The sequence below is a fragment of the Balaenoptera acutorostrata genome, chromosome 3 (assembly GCF_949987535.1).
Source record: "Balaenoptera acutorostrata chromosome 3, mBalAcu1.1, whole genome shotgun sequence".
Classification (NCBI taxonomy): Eukaryota; Metazoa; Chordata; class Mammalia; order Artiodactyla; family Balaenopteridae; genus Balaenoptera; species Balaenoptera acutorostrata.
The window spans coordinates 80738629-80755748 of NC_080066.1; the positions used below are offsets into that span (position 1 = coordinate 80738629).

The following is a 17120-nucleotide window of genomic DNA, read 5'->3' on the forward strand; positions in this document are numbered from 1 at the left end:
AAAGGGCACAAAACAAGAATTATGAGGTATAAATATTGAAAAGGAGCAAGTAAAAATGTAATTCCAGGTGACGTGGTTGTCAATATAGAAAACCTCAAAAAAATATGTACACTATTAGAATTAATAAATGAATTTAGGTAGGTCACTAGATACAAAGTCAATATATAAAAATCTATTGCATTTCTATATATTATACTTGCAAAAACAATTAGTCAAAATTTTAGATACAACACTATTAACAATAGCTTTGGAAACGGTCTAATATCTAGGAATGAATCTGATGAAACACATGCAACATTGTTAAACTGAAAAATACAAAACATTGTAGGGAAAACCATAGAACACTTAAACAAATAGATAAATATACCATGCTCATGGATTTGAAGACTCTGTTTTATAAAGATGTCGATTCTCCCAAAATTAATTTTTTGATTCAATGCAGTCACAGACAAATTCCCAGCAAGGTTTTCTGTGGAAATTTATCAGGGAATTCTAAACTTTATATGGAAATGCAAGAGCCAAAAAATCAGGAAGAAGAAATTGTTGGAAGATTTACAATATCAGATACCAAGACTTAGCATAAACCTACAATATTTAAGATAGTGTGGTACTGGTGCAGTGATAGATAAACAAACAGTGAAATAGAAGAGAGAGTCTAGAAACAGGCCCATGCCTATATAGTAAACTGATATACAACAAAGGTGCTACTGCAATTTTGTGGTAATGAGTTTTTTTTTTTCAAAAATTGATGCTGGAGCAATTAGATAATTCATATGCAACAGACTTTAACCCTATTTTATACCATTTACAAAACTTAATTCCAATTGGATTATAGGCCTAATATGAAAGGAAATCAATAATTTTCTAGAACAGGGGTTAGTAAATTTTTCCTGTAAAGTACAAGATACTCAATATTTTCAATTTTGTGGTCCACATGGTCTCTGTTGCAACTACTCAACTCTGCTGTTACAGCACAAAAGCAACCATAGACAATACATTTATGAAATGGAATCGCTGTGTTCCAATAAAAATTTATTTACAAAAACAGGTGGCAGGCCACATGGGCCATAGTCTGCTGACCCCTGTTCTAGAAGATAACATGGACGAATAATTCCATGACCTTGGGGTAGGCAGTGATTTCTTAAATAAGACCCAAAAAACCATGAACCATAAAAGATTTATAAATTCTGAAATTCTATTTATCGAAGTACACCATCAAGAGAGTGAACCAGAAATTCACAGACTAAGAGAAATTTGTGATATATATGCATATATATATGCATGTTTATATACACATATCATAGATATAGCATATATATCCAAAAAATATCTCATAGCCACAATATCTAAAGAATGGCAACAAATCAGTAAGAAAAAGATAAACAACACAATGAAGATAAACAGCTCAAACAAAATGAGAAAAAACTTGAGTGGGAGTTTTATAAAAGAGAATATCAGCATGGACATAAGTACATGAAAAGATGTTCCATATGATTAGTTATCAAGGAAATGAAAATAAAAATAAAACCAAAATGTAATATCAGTACGGACTTCTCAGAATGGCTAAAATGAAAAGAACTGACAATATGCAGTGGTAGCCAGAATATGGAGCAACTGGAACTGGAACTTCCATATACACTAATGAAAGTGTAAATTGTTACAACCACCTTGAATCACTCTACTAAAACCTCCTCTATGACCCAGCAGTTCCAGTACTAGGTATATAAGAGAAATGCATGAATATCACAGAAGGCATGTACAAGGCAAGTCATAGCAGTTTTCTTCCTAATAGCCCCAAACTGGAAATAACTCAAATGTCTATCAACAGAGGAATGGAAAACTAAACTGTGGTGTATTCATACAGTGGGATACTATAAGCAATAGAAAAGAACTGACAACATGGATTAGTATAGTAGATATGGTATGAAACAAAAAGAGCCAGACACAAAATTAGAACAAGTTGTATGATTCTATTTCTATGAATTTCAGGGACAGATAAAATAATCTGCGGTGGTGGGTACAATGGAGGACCACGATAGAGCATTCTAGGGAGCAGAAATATTCTACATCTTGATCTGGGTAGTGGTTACATGAGTAATACACATGTAAAAATTCATTGGGCTATATACTTATAATTTGTGCACTTTAGTCTCAGTATGTTAAAACTCAAAAAAAAAACTTTAAAAAATCATAGAAATTTACAGGATATATTTTCACTGAAAGATTCAAACAACACTGAAATATAGAGACTAAAACATTAGTCTTACCTCTGTTTCCTGTCCCTCATTCTTGCTGTCCTCCCTAAAAAAAACCATTAGGTGATTCTACCTCCAAATTATTTTTTATACATTTACCTGCACATATATATGTACACATATATATATGTATACACACATGTATGTGTAACATTAAAAAATTCACATTCACACTTCACAATAATTCTGTAATTTTATTTTTAGCCTAAAAATACATCTCTCAGCTCTTTCTGTCGAATACAGATCAGTCTCATTTTAACAGCTGCACAGTATTCTATTGTATCAATGTAACATAATTAATTAATTTCCCTACTAACAGATATATAAATTACTCCTAATTTTTCACTATTTGAAACAATGCTGCAACAAACTTTCTTAAAATTTCCTAGTGCACACAAACAAGTATTTTCTTTTTTGTGCACTATGAACAATTCTTTTGGCTAAAACAGTAGAAACAAAATTTCCGAGTAAAAGAAATTGTAGAGTAAAAATTTTGGTAAATTCTGCTAAATTGCTTTCGAAGAAAGTCTTACAAATTTCATTCTGACCAACAGTATATGAAAATACCTGTTTCCCAACATCTTTATAAACACTAGATATTATCAATCTCTTACAAATTTGCCAGTTCTAAGGGCAAAAAAAAAAAAAAATGCAATTCACTGTTATTTTAAATTATTTTTTATTCATTATTTACATTTCTCCTTATTGAAGTGGTTATTTAGATCCTTTGCACATGTTTTTATTAGGTTGTTTATATTTTTCTTATCAATTTTGAGGTGTTCTTTATTAAATGTAATAATATATATTTTGAAAATATTTTCTCCTGGTTTGCCACTTTTAACTTTCTTTTTCTTATCATATAGCATTAGCCAGGACTCTCAAAGCAATATTGAAAAAACTTTAGTGGGAAAGCTTCTAATACTTCATTAGGTATGATGCTTGTGTATGCAGATATCTTTCATTAAAACAGAGAAGTTTCTATTTCTGGTTTGCAAAAGTGGTTTTCTTTCTAATCAACCTAGGGGCAGGACAGGATAAAGACGCAAACGTAGAGAATGGACTTGAGGACACGGGGTGGGGGAAGGGTAAGCTGGGACGAAGTGAAAGAGTGGCATGGACATATATACACTACCAAATGTAAAACAGATAGCTAGTGGGAAGTAGCTGCATAGCACAGGCTTCTGTGCTTTGTGACCACCTAAAGGGGTGGGGTAGGGAGAGTGGGAGGGAGACGCAAGAGGAAGGGGATATGGGGATACATGTATACTTATAGCTGATTCACTTTGTTATACAGCAGAAACTAACACAACATTGTAAAGCAATTATACTCCAATAAAGATGTTAAAAAAAATAGATGTCAAATGGTATCAAACGTCTTTTACATCTCTTAATATTTTTTTTTATTTTGAATGTAACGATTTGCATTAATATATTTTGAATTTTGAATCAGCCTTGAATAGCTTAGATAAATCCTTCTTAGTTATGACATTTAAAAAATACATTTCTGGATTCACTTTACGAATACTAATACTTAAGATATCTGTATATGTGTTCATAAGTGAGTGTATGCTTTCCTTGCCAGTTTTAAAATTCAGGCCATGTCAGCTCCAATGTAAATGAGTTAGAAAACTTTCTATTTTTTCCATGCTTTGGATTAACTAATTAATATACCATAGGGATTATTTGTTCCTTAGTTATAGAACCATCTTTGTTTGGTGACCTTTTATGAGAGAGCTTTGACTACCTTTTCAATGCTCTCATTGTTTTTATTGTTGTTGTTTGTTGTTTTAAGGTGACTATTTCTTCATGGGTCAATTTTGGTGATTTCTATTTTCCAGAAATTATTTTAATCTAGAATTTTCTAATTTATTATCTTAAAGTTAGTATTCATCTCAGATTTTTTAGAATCTACTCTATACTTATAGTGTCCCTTTCTTATTTCAAAGGTTGATAATTCTTTTCTTTTTTTTTTAACCTTGATTAAACATTCTAGACTTTTGATATTTTTGGTTCTTTTCAGATGATCAGTTTTAATTTTATTCAGATTAACTCTACTCCTTATTTCATGCATTTCTGGTTTTTTCTTTAGTAATACTTTCCTTATATATTTTAATTTTTCTTCCTTTAGCTTCTTGAACTGTATGCACGATTTACTTCCATTCAGTCTTTTCCTATTTTCTAATGTATGCATCCAGGGCTATAAGTTTTCTCTGAGTATGTATAGATTTTGAATTGTATTGATCTCATTGTTCTTCTTGTTGTAGCAGTTAAATATACTGGCTCTGGACTACACTATCTAGGTTCAAATCCCGACTCTGTCATCTATGGACTATGTGCCCTTGGGCAGGTTATTTAACAGAGCTTTGTGTTTCAGTTCTTCATCTGTGAAATGAGATGATAATGGAATCAACTTCTCAGGATTATTGTGATAATAAAATGAGACAATCCAGGTGGATCACTTAGCACAAAGCTGGTTGTATAGTAATGTTTAATAAATTTTTGGTATTGTTATTTTTAAATAATTGATAGCTTCATTTTACATTTCTTTTCATTAAAGTTATTCTAAGTTAAAGTTATTTAAAGGTGTGGGTTTTTTATTTCCAAGTTATAAAAATTGTATTCTTTTGTACTAACTCCAAATTGTATTGCAGTGTGATCAAAGAATGTGACCTGAATGATTTCTTATCTGGGAATTTATTAACATTTTCTTTTCTTTCTTTGTTTTAGAAAGTAGTTAATGTTGCATGTGTGTTTGAAGAGATTATGCATTCACCATTTATTGTATATAGTCCTTTACACCTATTCAGTCAAGTTTCTTTATTGTGTTATTCAAATCCTCACTACACTTGCTTCCTTTTTTCCTACTTGATCTGTCAATTTCTGAGTTGAAGTCTTCCAAAATAGCTGTGTATTTTTCATCACTACCTGTATTTCTATCAGTTTTAACTTTATATGTTATATTATAAACATGACTTTTGATGTTATATTGTTAGGTTTGTAAAGGTTCATTATTAATTGACCTTCTTATGGAATTGTATTTTTCATCAACATAAATGTTCTTTATCTTGTCAAATCCTCTTTACATCAAATTCTTCTTTTTTGGTCTAACATTAATATTACCATACTTGTTAACTATTTTTAGTTATTTGGCTTATTTATCTTTGTATGTTCTTTTATTTTCAACTTTCTTTTTAGATGTATTTCTTCTAAATACCTTCTGACTAGACATGTTGTTATTTTAAAGATTTTGAGATTTTTCTGTCTTTATTTAGGAAATTGTATCCATTTGTCACATACTGTGATTACTGATGATTTGACTTTTTCCCTGCCATCTGGTTGTGTATGTGTGTGTTTTACACACTTTTAGAACTTCCCTCTTATCTCTTCATCACACCTTGTCTCTGCCATCTTTATGTTGCATTCATCCAAAACAGGGGTGGCAGGCAGGCTAAATCTGTCCTGCTGCCTGTTTTGTAAATAAAGTTTTATTGGAATACAAACAGGCCCATTCAATTACATATTATCTATGGCTGCCTTCACACTATAGCAGCAGAGCTGAGTAGTTAAGACAGAGTCTGTATGGACCACAAAGCTGAAAATATTTACTCTCTGGTCTTTTACAGAAAAAGTCTGCCAGCATCTAATCTAGATGTTAATTTTATGTTACTAATTTTTAAACACAGGTCATAATTAGACAAGTTAACTAGTTTCTTTCCTTTCCACTGTTTCTTGAATATCTTCAACTTTCTTGGATTCATTATTTATTTTATTAAAATTCATCCAAAAGTCAGTTATCCTTTCAAGGAATTTCATGTGGTGATACACATCTGCTGAGTTTTCTTATTTTGAAAATCATGTTTTTAACCCCTAAGATCACTGTTTGCTTCCTTTCCACTAATGTAATAATGTCCTAATCTCTTTGAAGATAATTGTTAATTTGTAGCATTTATAAGTGTATATTTTACTTATAGTTATATTTTTCTTAAAATAAGATGAAATTTATACTTACCATTTCATTTATCTTTCTACAGGTATTATTTCAGTATTTACTGAGGTTGGTGCCTCTACGAACTTTTGTTATTCTGATGTTGATTAATCTTTTACTTTGTAAATGAAAATTCCTTTTAGTGCTCTACTTCTGCTTAATGTGGGTTGACTTTGGTGATTAGAGGAGACGGGAAGGACATACTGCTGGGCAGAGTGATTTCAGAGCGAGGGGTCTCCCTGTCCCTCCTGGAGTCCACTGCTATTATTCTGTCTTTGGCTCCCAGGACCCACAGGCTCACTGCTTTAATCTGTGGACAATTCTAGGCAGGAAGAGGGAAGATCAGCAGTCCAGCTGCTCCAACTGCTATGTCTTCATTCATTGCTCTGGTCATTATGCTAGCACCCTCTACGCACTGAATCTGCTCTTTCTGAGATGGGAGCAGCCCTGAAATTGCTCCTACTCCTTTAGCAGTCTTAAGCTTAGGAGTATTTGAGGTTCAGGTGCTCTAATGTGTTTTTCCAAGAAAAATTTCCAAATTTTCTGATACACTGATGACACTTTTTTGTCCCCAGTCCGGTTACCAATTATTCCTCTCCCCTTTCCCCCATCTCTCAACCTTTTCTGTCATTTCGTAAGATTTGGTAGAGGTAAGCTTCCTTCAGTCTGACGTCTTGATTTAATCTTCATACACAGGATTTTAAAACTAACTCTTTCAAAACACCATTAAATATAATTTATTTGTGGGTGGTAACTTATATCTTACCATTTTTAAAATTTCAAAACATTTAAAAATATACTCAGAAAGAGCATCTACGACACAGAAAGAACATTGAAGCCCTACTCCAACAGCATCTCTGAGGGGACTCGAAATGAGAAAACGATGTTCACCAACTAGAGTGAAAAGGGGTACTTCGTCTTGAGTCACTTGCCTTTAAAAATAGATTGGGTGGGGCTTCCCTGGTGGCACAGTGGTTGGGAGTCTGCCTGCCAATGCAGGGGACACGGGTTCGGGCCCTGGTCTGGGAAGATCCCACATGCCGCGGAGCGGCTGGGCCCGTGAGCCATGATTACTGAGCCTGCGCGTCTGGAGCCTGTGCTCCGCAACAAGAGAGGCCGCGACTGTGAGGGGCCCGCGCACCGCGATGAAGAGTGGTCCCCACTTGCCACAACTAGAGAAAGCCCTCGCACAGAAACGAAGACCCAACACAGCCAAAAAAAATAAAATAAATTAATTAAAAAAAACAAAACAAAAAAAAATAGATTGGTTGGTCCATTCAATTAAAAAGTGTTCCTTGGGCTTCCCTGGTGGTGCAGTGGTTGAGAATCCGCCTGGCAATGCAGGGGACACGGGTTCGGGCCCTGGTCTGGGAAGATCCCACATGCCGCGGAGCAACTGGGCCCGTGAGCCACGACTACTGAGCCTGCGCGTCTGGAGCCTGTGCTCCGCAACAAGAGTGGCCGCAATAGTGAGAGGCCCGCGCACCGCGATGAGGAGTGGCCCCCGCTTGCCACAACTAGAGAAAGCCCTCACACAGAAACGAAGACCCAACACAGCCAAAAATAAATAAATTAATTAATTAATTTAAAAAAGAAAAAGAATTTACTTAAAAAAAAAAAAAAAGTGTTCCTTCATGAGGGTGGGAGACACCGGTTGCTGCAGAGCTGTAATCATTTAGCCACATTTTCTGCCCGATAACAAATGACACATTAGGCAGCAATCGGTGACATCTGTGACATTTTCAGTCAGAAAAATCTGACTCACAAGCTCATCCTGTTTTGGAATGCTACCCCCATCCTGCCATACCTCAATCCCTGCCTGTCAGGTAGCCTGTTCAGTTAGCCTGTTGATGAGCTAACTTTAACAGTTTTTAATCCTGCTCTATCTAGAGCAGCTGGAAAACATAAACCCTGACGCCCCTCTCCCTCAATCACACACACACACACATTATCTGGACTCTTAAGTCCCTGGGAAGAGTAGCTGGTCTCATTGGGCTTTCTTTCGGGACCTCAGAAGGGATACATATGGATGTGATGTTCCTATGAAAACTCTGAGATTCCTCAATTGATTATTAACACCTTCCCTTCTTTCTCCATTTCCAGTGTTGGGTTTATTTGCAGGGGTTGCCTCTGTACATTCTCAGAGCTCTCTGACACAGCATTAGATGAATCTCAAAATTTTCTCTGCTTGGTGTAGGCAAAAACTTTTTCCCTTGCCATTAATGATGCCTATCTCACTATCAACTGTGCCCCAATTTCAACCTGGCAGGGTTTGAATGTCCTTCCACACTCTGATCAAAAAATCTCCTGTGGCAGCTGCCTCAGGTGCAGTGTGGCTTTGGATGACTAAGACCTGTGCTTTATCAGATTTTCAAGTGGTGGCACACGGTCCCTCAGCTGCTGGCCCTTTTGATTTTCAGGGCCCCAGTCACTGTCAAGGTCCTTGTCCTCCACCATCATCCTATGTCTTCCCTTTCCTTCTCCACCTCCTCAGGAATAACATATACAGGAAATTCACATTTATTTGGCTCTTACTAAGTATAAAACATTGTGCTAGGTATTTTCACAAATATTTTTCATCAAACATTCAGCATAACTATGTAAGGGAGTCCTATTTCCCCAATTCTACCACTTCGAAACCAAGGCTCAGAGAGTTGTGAGGGACTTGTCTGGGACTACAAAAGTGGCAAGGGGTATGGCTGGGATTTGGGTCCTGGATTCTCAGCTCCGAAGCCCAGGGGATGTCCCTGAGAGTGAGCCTCAAGCCTGGCCTGTCCAAGAGTGTGGATCTGAATTCAGATGAGAAACTGGAGGCTGAAGGGAGAACGTAGCTGACTCTTCTCCTTAAAAGGAAGAGGGCTGGCCAAAGTACCTTTAAAACTGGAGAATCATAGCACCAGATGTCTAGCTGAACAGACAAAATTTGGCTGCTTGGGAAATTTTTGTATAGTCACAGAGACATGAACTTTAAGTATGAATTAACTAAGTTCTTAGTACCTGCACTATTATTACGGACAAGCTATTGAGTTTTCTTATTAGCCCATTCTGCTTTTTCCTGCATTCTGCCTTTTTTTTTTTCTTGGCCTAAACAAAAGGAGCTCTCTCTAATTCAATAATTCAACTCAACAAACATTTATTATTTGGCTACTTTATGGTAGGGACTGTACTATATGTAGGAGATACAGAAAAGAATAAAAACATACATCCTAACCACATACAGTTCACAGTACTTGGAGCCAATGGTGGGGAGGGTAGGTACAAGAAATTGACAAGTAAACCTACAATTACCATATAATGAGATAGTGTCTTTGACATAAGGCTGTGTGAGGTCCTAAAGGACCACAGAAAAGGGACAGCTAACTCAACCTGGGTGCGGGTGAGATGAGGAATGGATAAGGTAAGACTATCAAGAGGACGCAATTCTTGACATTTAATTGAGCCCTTCAGACGGTCAGGACCATAACCGCATGTGTAAGAACCTTTTGGAAGAGAGAGATCCACCCTAAAGTAAGGTAGCAATGGAAACCTTCTCCTGGAGATCTGAGGAAATAAACCACTTGCTAGAACTGCATTGGAACCTAAATGGACTTTTAGTTCCCTAGCTCTCTTCAAGTCTGTATGAAGTCACTTATAAGTCTGCTCCTGGGTTTCTGGTCAGTTATTCTGGATTTCCCCAAGGCCTGGCCAATAACCTGCTCTTCCTCATTTGTGCCCTCTTACTCTGGAGCTCCATCAGAAAACCTCCTCAGTTTCTATCCATCTCTGGGCCTATTGCTCCTACCATTACTAAGCAACTATCTTATCTTCTGAAAGCCTTTTCTGCTTGTCTTCTCACAGTTGCCTCTTACTTATTCCCTCGACTGGTTGCTGCTGCCTAATGGTTTCTGAGGTCTGCCTCTCTTGTGTCTCTTAGCTACTTTATTTTTTTTTTTTACCGCCAACTGCCTAACTGTCTCTCTTTATCATATTCATATTCTCCAAGAAAGGAATCAATTTGTTAATTAATTACTAACCTCTTCCTTGAGCAAAGACCTTATATTTAGCCAGCTCACAGGTCACTGTCCAGCCAGGGGATTGGTTGCCCTTATGTTGGATGCTGAGCCCTGTTCCAACCACAGACCCAGGGTTACAAGTGACAAGGATGGAGGCTTACATCAGCTGAGCCCTTTAGAAGGTAGCTACAGAAGGCAGAAACCTGAGGGTTTGGCCAACTCAGGAGAATGATGCTAATAGGTACATTAGAGGCACTATAAATAGGAAAAACAAAAAACAAAAGATTAGAAAAAAAACCCATACTAACATCAAACCACAATTCTTACTTGGTACAACTTCAGGTAATGGGGGCGGGAGGGAAGGATGAAGAAAAACAGGAAGTTCCTGGGAGTATGTATATTTATATACAAAAAAGAGCAAAGAAAATAAATATACCCAAGGAAAGGACACAAGTTGGCCTCCTTCATAGGAAAGGCTCTTTCCTGAGGTTCCTAAGAAGAAAGTCTGAAGACTTCCTCCTCTTCTCAAATACATGAGGGATGACATAGAGTGTAGTGAATGTGATTGTTAGTTTTATGTGTCAATTTAACTAGGCTAATGTACCAGTTATTCAATTAAATGCTAACCTAGGTGTTGCTGTGAAGGAATTCTGTTAGATGTGGTTAACATCTACAATCATTTGACTTTAAGTAAAGGAGGTTATCCTTGATATTCTGGGTGGGCTCCATCTAATCAAGTGAAAGGCCTTAAGAGCAAAACTAAGATTTTTTCCTAAGGAAGAAGAAATGCCACCTGTAAACTGCAGTGCCTGTTCCCGCCCAAGAGTTTCTGGCCTGTCAGCCTGCTGGCCTGCCTTACAGAGTTTGGACCTATTAACCGGCACAATCAGGCAAGCCAGTTCCTTTAAATTATATAATAGAATAATTACAATAAATATTGTGATAAATATGTGATCATAATGAATATTACAAGAAATTTATAATATATTCTACTGGTTGTTCTCTGATACAACCCTGCCTTATACAGCGAGGACAGAAGCAGAGATTTGGAATTTGGTACCCAGCGCAACCTTTATCATCAGCTATTCACTCCGGTTAGGCCAGTCTCCTGTTTGTCTCTTTAGTCATGCTGATTTTCCTGCTTCTGTTCACACTGCTTTTCCCTTCTGGCTTGCTGCCGTTCTTTCTCCCACTTTCATAAACTTCTTCCCTTTCCTTACACTCTAACTCTGTCCGAAGCCCTCCGTGAAGCCACCTCCTTTTACTTTAACTCCATTTGCTCTTTGCCTTCTCTTAACTCCCTCAGCAGTTGTTAGCTGTGCCATTCACTGTGATGCTTAATCTTACACATCTCGCTTGACACTGCTTCGTATATAGTATCCACCACTAGCTAGGTTTAAAGCTGTAAGTACAAATGTGGGCGTGCAAGAAATGTCACGTTTCTTTATTGTGTTTAAATCAAATTAAATTCACCTCAGACTTAAATGATCCCAGCCTTAATTCCACTGAAGCAGAAGGAAATCCAATCCCAGTTATTACTGGGCTTCCCTCCGTTCCTCCCTAGAAATGCACTAGAGTCTGGAAGATTTATGTTGAGCCCAGAAAATGGGGGAAGATGGACTTTGACATCTTCATTGTTCAGGGATACATGGTCCCTAGAAGCCAAGCAACAGCTCTGCTCATAGACCAAGAGTGGCAGGGCGATCCAGCCTCCATAGGGCACGATGCATCTATCTGAGGTCTGGGGTGATCGAGGAAAGAGGGCTGGTGTCTCCACTACTGCAACCCTGAACTTTGACTCTTTTCCAGTTTGGGAAATTTTTTCTTTTGCAACAGTTCCACCTACGCACAACCCCTCCTTCCTTCTCTCTCTTTCCTCCTTTCCCTCACCAGATGCCCCTACCTCTTGAACCCCCTAGCAAAATCCCTCTAGGAGCAAGGAACCTGGAAGACAAATTGCTGGGCACAACTCCAGGGGTAACATTGACAGTGCATCCTAAGGAGTTGTGGTCCAGGAGGCTTCAATTACAATGTGAGTGGTGCCCCCTGGAATGGTCTAATATGGAGCTCCTGTCAACTTCTTTCTGCCTAGAAACACAAAACTCCCTTGAAGCATGTTTGGAATGGAGAGGAGGGAAAATATAAGGAGAACATAAACCAAATTAATAGCTCAATAAATTATCCTGTCACACACTTATTTTTTTGTTTGTCCCCTGCATTTTCACTTCATGTTTAAAAATATGTGTGGGCTGATATGTCTATGTTCCAATTAGATTATGAACTTCTTGAAGATTAAACAATACTGTATTTACCACGTATTTTTTTTAATATTTATTTTTTTAAATTTATTTATTTATTTTGGCTGTGCCGGGTCTTAGCTGTGGCACGCAGGATCTTTGTCGAGGCATGTGGGCTCTTTAGTTGTGGCATGCGAACTTCTTAGTTGTGGCATGCGGATTCGTAGTTGCGGCATGCTTGTGGGATCTAGTTCCCCGACCAGGGATAGAACCCGGGGCCCCTGCATTGGGAGCACAGAGTCTTACACACTGGACCACCAGGGAAGTCCCTTACCATTTACTTATTTTTAAATCTTTCTGTGGTTTCAGCATAATAATTAGTATGTAAGAGGGACTTAAATGTGTCTTGAACTGAGGAATGATGAGTTTGTGGATTACTGATTAGGCTCTACCAGTTCAGACTGCACCAGTGCTGACCTCCTCATTGTAGGACTGGCTCTAGTGTCTTTTTACTGTCACTTTTAGGGTTAGGTAAATATGCTTTTCCTTTACCGGCTTCTGTTCATAGCTGCTGCTGGCCTGAATTTCCAAGATATCAAATTTCTACTTGGGACCTTTCTGGCCCCAAGTAAAAGTAAACATTTCTTTTAAAATTCAGACAGATGATATTAACTTGAACCTTCTTTCATATAAAGAGAATGCAGGTCACCACATAAACATGTGTATTGTAACAACAGTGGAAAATTTCTAAATGAAATCAAAGCAGTACCTGGCATTCATTTTCATAATACCTTTCACTTGAAGAGCCAAGTACATTACGAGAACTTTATCCCAATAATCCTCAGAAGTAAGTAAAGGGACCTGACAGAATGACTGGTAGAGATAGGGTCACATAGCCAGGTAGTGACAGGGTTGTTAACACCTTGCTGCCTTACCCTGTATTTGAATAGTTAGGCTACTTCCCCTTAACAAACCATTGTTTTGATGACATAATAGAATATTTGTGCTCTAACAGGAGAAATCATATCTTCACATCATACTAACATTAGTAAGTATGGCATGGAGAAAATTTAACCAAATTTCCCAATATGCACTTGGTTTTGAACCTTCCAACCTCCCTCTTCTGTAATCTTGCTTCCTCTTTGTTGTCTTCCTCCTGAATGCTCTCACCTCCCTTCCTCTAATGCTAGTAAAAGACTGAAAACTCAATTACATTACAGCACTGGAACTTAACATATCAGCTCCCCTAGTTCTACATGCATTTTGAAAGACAAGAGCTTAGTCCAAAGAAATTAATCATCATTTTCTGATACAGAGAAAGATTTTTTTGGAGGTGGAAAGCCTTCCTTCCCTGTTCCCTTAAATAATAACATGTAGGTAATTACATATTCTACTTTCAGCTCCTAGAGGGAAAAGTTTGCAATGGAAGAAGGCAGAGAAAGTAATGATAAAGGAAAAGACGATGAGGGAATCCTTTGTTTTTAAGAGGGGAAGGAAAAGAGGGTAGAACCTGATCTTTTCCACATCTGTAAACCACCATAATTTGTGGAAGTTAAATGTACACTTTAAGCACTTAACCAATATTAACCAACGATGAGCCTATTTGAGGCCTCATTTTGTCAGAACAATCGTAACTAATAACACAGAGTAACGTTTAGTAAAATGGGCTGTCTCCCTCCCCTCCTTTCCCTCCCCTATACACTCCATTAAGGATCTGAGCACAGAGCTAACACTGGGTTCTGCATTATGCACTCCTCTCATGTGCCCTTTCATGGCTTCACACCAGTGTTCATGCTGCTCCTTGACCTGAAACCATCTTCCCTCAGTGTACTGCCTGTTGAACTTCTATTCACCCGATGAGACCCCATTCAAACGATAGCCAAGAGGCCTTCTCCAAAAGCTCTTTTACCTTGAGCAGGACCAATCCCTCCCTCCACTATACTCATCATCTTGTGTAACTAATATATATTAATAGGTCTCTCTGCTCCCCAGAATGTAAACTACTTCAAGTTAGGACCAGGTCTTACCTATCTATCTATCTATTTATTTATATTTTCAATGCCTGACACTCTTATGTACGGGGTATAATAAATGTATGATAAACATATGTACTATAGTCTGGTCAGTATACAAAGTTTAGTTTCATAAAGGAGACAAAGTTTAGACTAAGAGAGCAAGATGGTATAATGTACTGGGCTAAGAAAATTAAGGTTAGGTAACTACTCAATTCAACAAATATGAACACCCAGGAGTAAGGAATTGTGTCCCGGGATCACTAAGATAAAATAAGGCTTCGAGGTGCTCACGACCCACCTTATAGATTGTCTTTCTCTGTGTATAGCACTTCACTTGTTAGGTTTAGGTATCACCTTATGTGTTTCTCATAATAACCCCGTGAGGTAGGTCATGATTTTCATTTCTACAGAGGTGAAAACAGAGGGTTTGAATTCCCAGGTTTTCTGACTCCCAGACTGGAGTCTTTCTTCCCCACTACATCAGTGTTTCTCAAAATTTTCCACGGGAGTGCACTTTCCCAGGGAGGACAGACTTATACTCCTCGGGGTTGAGAAACAGAAGCTCAAAATTTAGTGTATTCTCTTGAAAGTTCATGTTCACTATAATGTTTTCCGCTACCTCTCACCGAGTCAAACTGAAGGTCTGAGGAAATCAGCCACATTGATTCTGGGTCCCTGAGGGACCTTAGTACAGAGTTTCATAACCAGAGGGGGGCAAACACAATTTCAGAAGCACCATGGCTACACTGCCACCTTTACTCAAGGTATCTGGGTTTGGCTTGAGTCCCCACCCAAGATTTTGAATAACTTCAACAGATTTCTTTTAGATTTCTACTAGTATAACTCTATTCACCGCCCTCTCGGATGACGGTAACAAAACACACACTCTACTCCCAGATTTTAAGTGAGCAGTGGGGGCTGACTCTTTAAAGCCTCCCTGCAAGGATGTCCATTCTGGCAATAAGATCTCTTAAGTCTGACATTATCTGCGACCCCTCTCATTGCTGGTTGAACCTAAGAGTCCCAGATGTCCATCCCCCGTGGGCCCTTGAGGGCCCACAGGCTCAACAATGCCCTCTCGTCAGCACCGCCGCTAGAGGGCAGTTCAGGGTTGCGGCTCTGCTGTGCCCTCTAGTGGCTGCTGGGATGACATGTTCTTTTATGGAACCTATAAAACACTGAAAAATTGCACTCGGGAAGTCAGCCTGTGTGACACCCGGTAGTAAATTTTAAAAGAAACGTCTTGGTTCTCAGCTTCCTTTTCTTAAGGCGTTTGGCAGTCTCAGATACATTACCCTTCTTGGACGAACCTCCTACTCCCTAGGGTCTCCCCCTCCCAGGGTGTGGCAACGTGGAGCCATCATTCTCTCTTGGCAAGGTAAAAAAATTAGAACCTGGGGGACTTTGCAACTTTCCCCAATGCCTTTTTACTCCCTCCATCTTCCCCATGGATATACAGCTTAGATATGCATTCAAGGTTTTTCAGTATAACTTCATTTTCACCAAGGCTTGTAAGCTCTGGCATTAGACTTCAGGATTCAAATCCTGGCTCCCTCATTTATTATTTGGGTCACTTTAAGAATGTTAACCTCGCTAAGCTTCTGGTTCATCTGTAAAAAAGGGAGACTAGTACTACATTATACAATTTGGGGATGACAATGTATGGAAAGTGTTAGGTCTTGCACAGTGTAAGTGCTCAGCCAACATCAGCCATTTTCATTCTTCAAGGCTCCTGTCTAGTGCACACCACGTCTATCAATTTGGTACAGAAAAAAAGCCTGTCTTTACATAGAACACAAGGGTCCATATGCAAAATGAATTCATAAACAACTAATATTTTCTAAAAATGGCTAACAGTGACCCTAGGTTATGGAAAAGGGGGCTCGTTTGTGTGGCAGAGTCAGTGCAGTGGGTTTCAGGGTGCAAAGGAATCCAAGGGGCTTAGAATCCTCATGGAGGAGCCGTCTTGCACACAGGTGTCCTTCCTCCCTCCTAGTCCTCCTGCTCCCACCACGTGTCAGAAGTCAGGGTGAATCTGGGAATGGATTCTGTGAGTCAGGCCTGAGGGCACAGCGGTGCAAAAGCAAAAAGGTTCCAGGCCAAGGCAGGGAACCTAGAACTCCAAAGGCCAAGAAACCCAAGCCAATCAGATTCCCCACCCAGGAGGAGTCTAAAAGGTGGCAGGGACTCACTGCCCAAAGTCCAAGCACTGCAGGAAAGTGGCCAGAGAATCTGACAGGTAGAAACCTGATAGAAACTGTCAGAAAAGTTAAAGCAGAAGAGCTCATAACACCCACAGGCCCATAGAAAGGTCAGTGTGAACTGAGCAGCTGTTCCATCTGGTGCCAGAGGCCTTGGCTGTAGTCTTCTACACCCAGGCAGTTTAGGCCTCCCTGATCAGCCCCACCTAGAAAAGCCAATTCTTCTGCTCTTAAAGGGGACTTGCATGTTTCTGGCAGGGAGTCTTACTCTTGGTGGGCAAAGCTAGCTCTTAAGGATGAGTAGCGTGGGAGGGGGCAGAGAGTACGTCCAGGGGTTCAACTGGCTCCGAAGGAAGGAGCTTGTGGCTGGAGCCTGAGCCTCCATGTTGTGAGAACTACACGCGTTTCTTTCCGAGGCAAGCAGGGGCCTTGACT

General features: G+C 38.8%; 1 protein-coding gene across 6 annotated transcripts in view; it reads right to left on the reverse strand.

The window, feature by feature from the left end:
* TEX9 (testis expressed 9) overlaps positions 1-17120 on the reverse strand; it is a 261325-nt gene that overhangs the window by 242905 nt on the left and 1300 nt on the right. Inside the window, exon 3 of one of the 6 annotated variants that reach the window (XM_057542208.1) lies at positions 2268-2301. The exons of the other annotated variants lie outside the window; for them this stretch is intronic. The gene's annotated coding sequence lies outside the window, so the exon portion shown is untranslated. The remainder of the gene's footprint in view (positions 1-2267; positions 2302-17120) is intronic. 6 annotated transcript variants of the gene reach the window in all.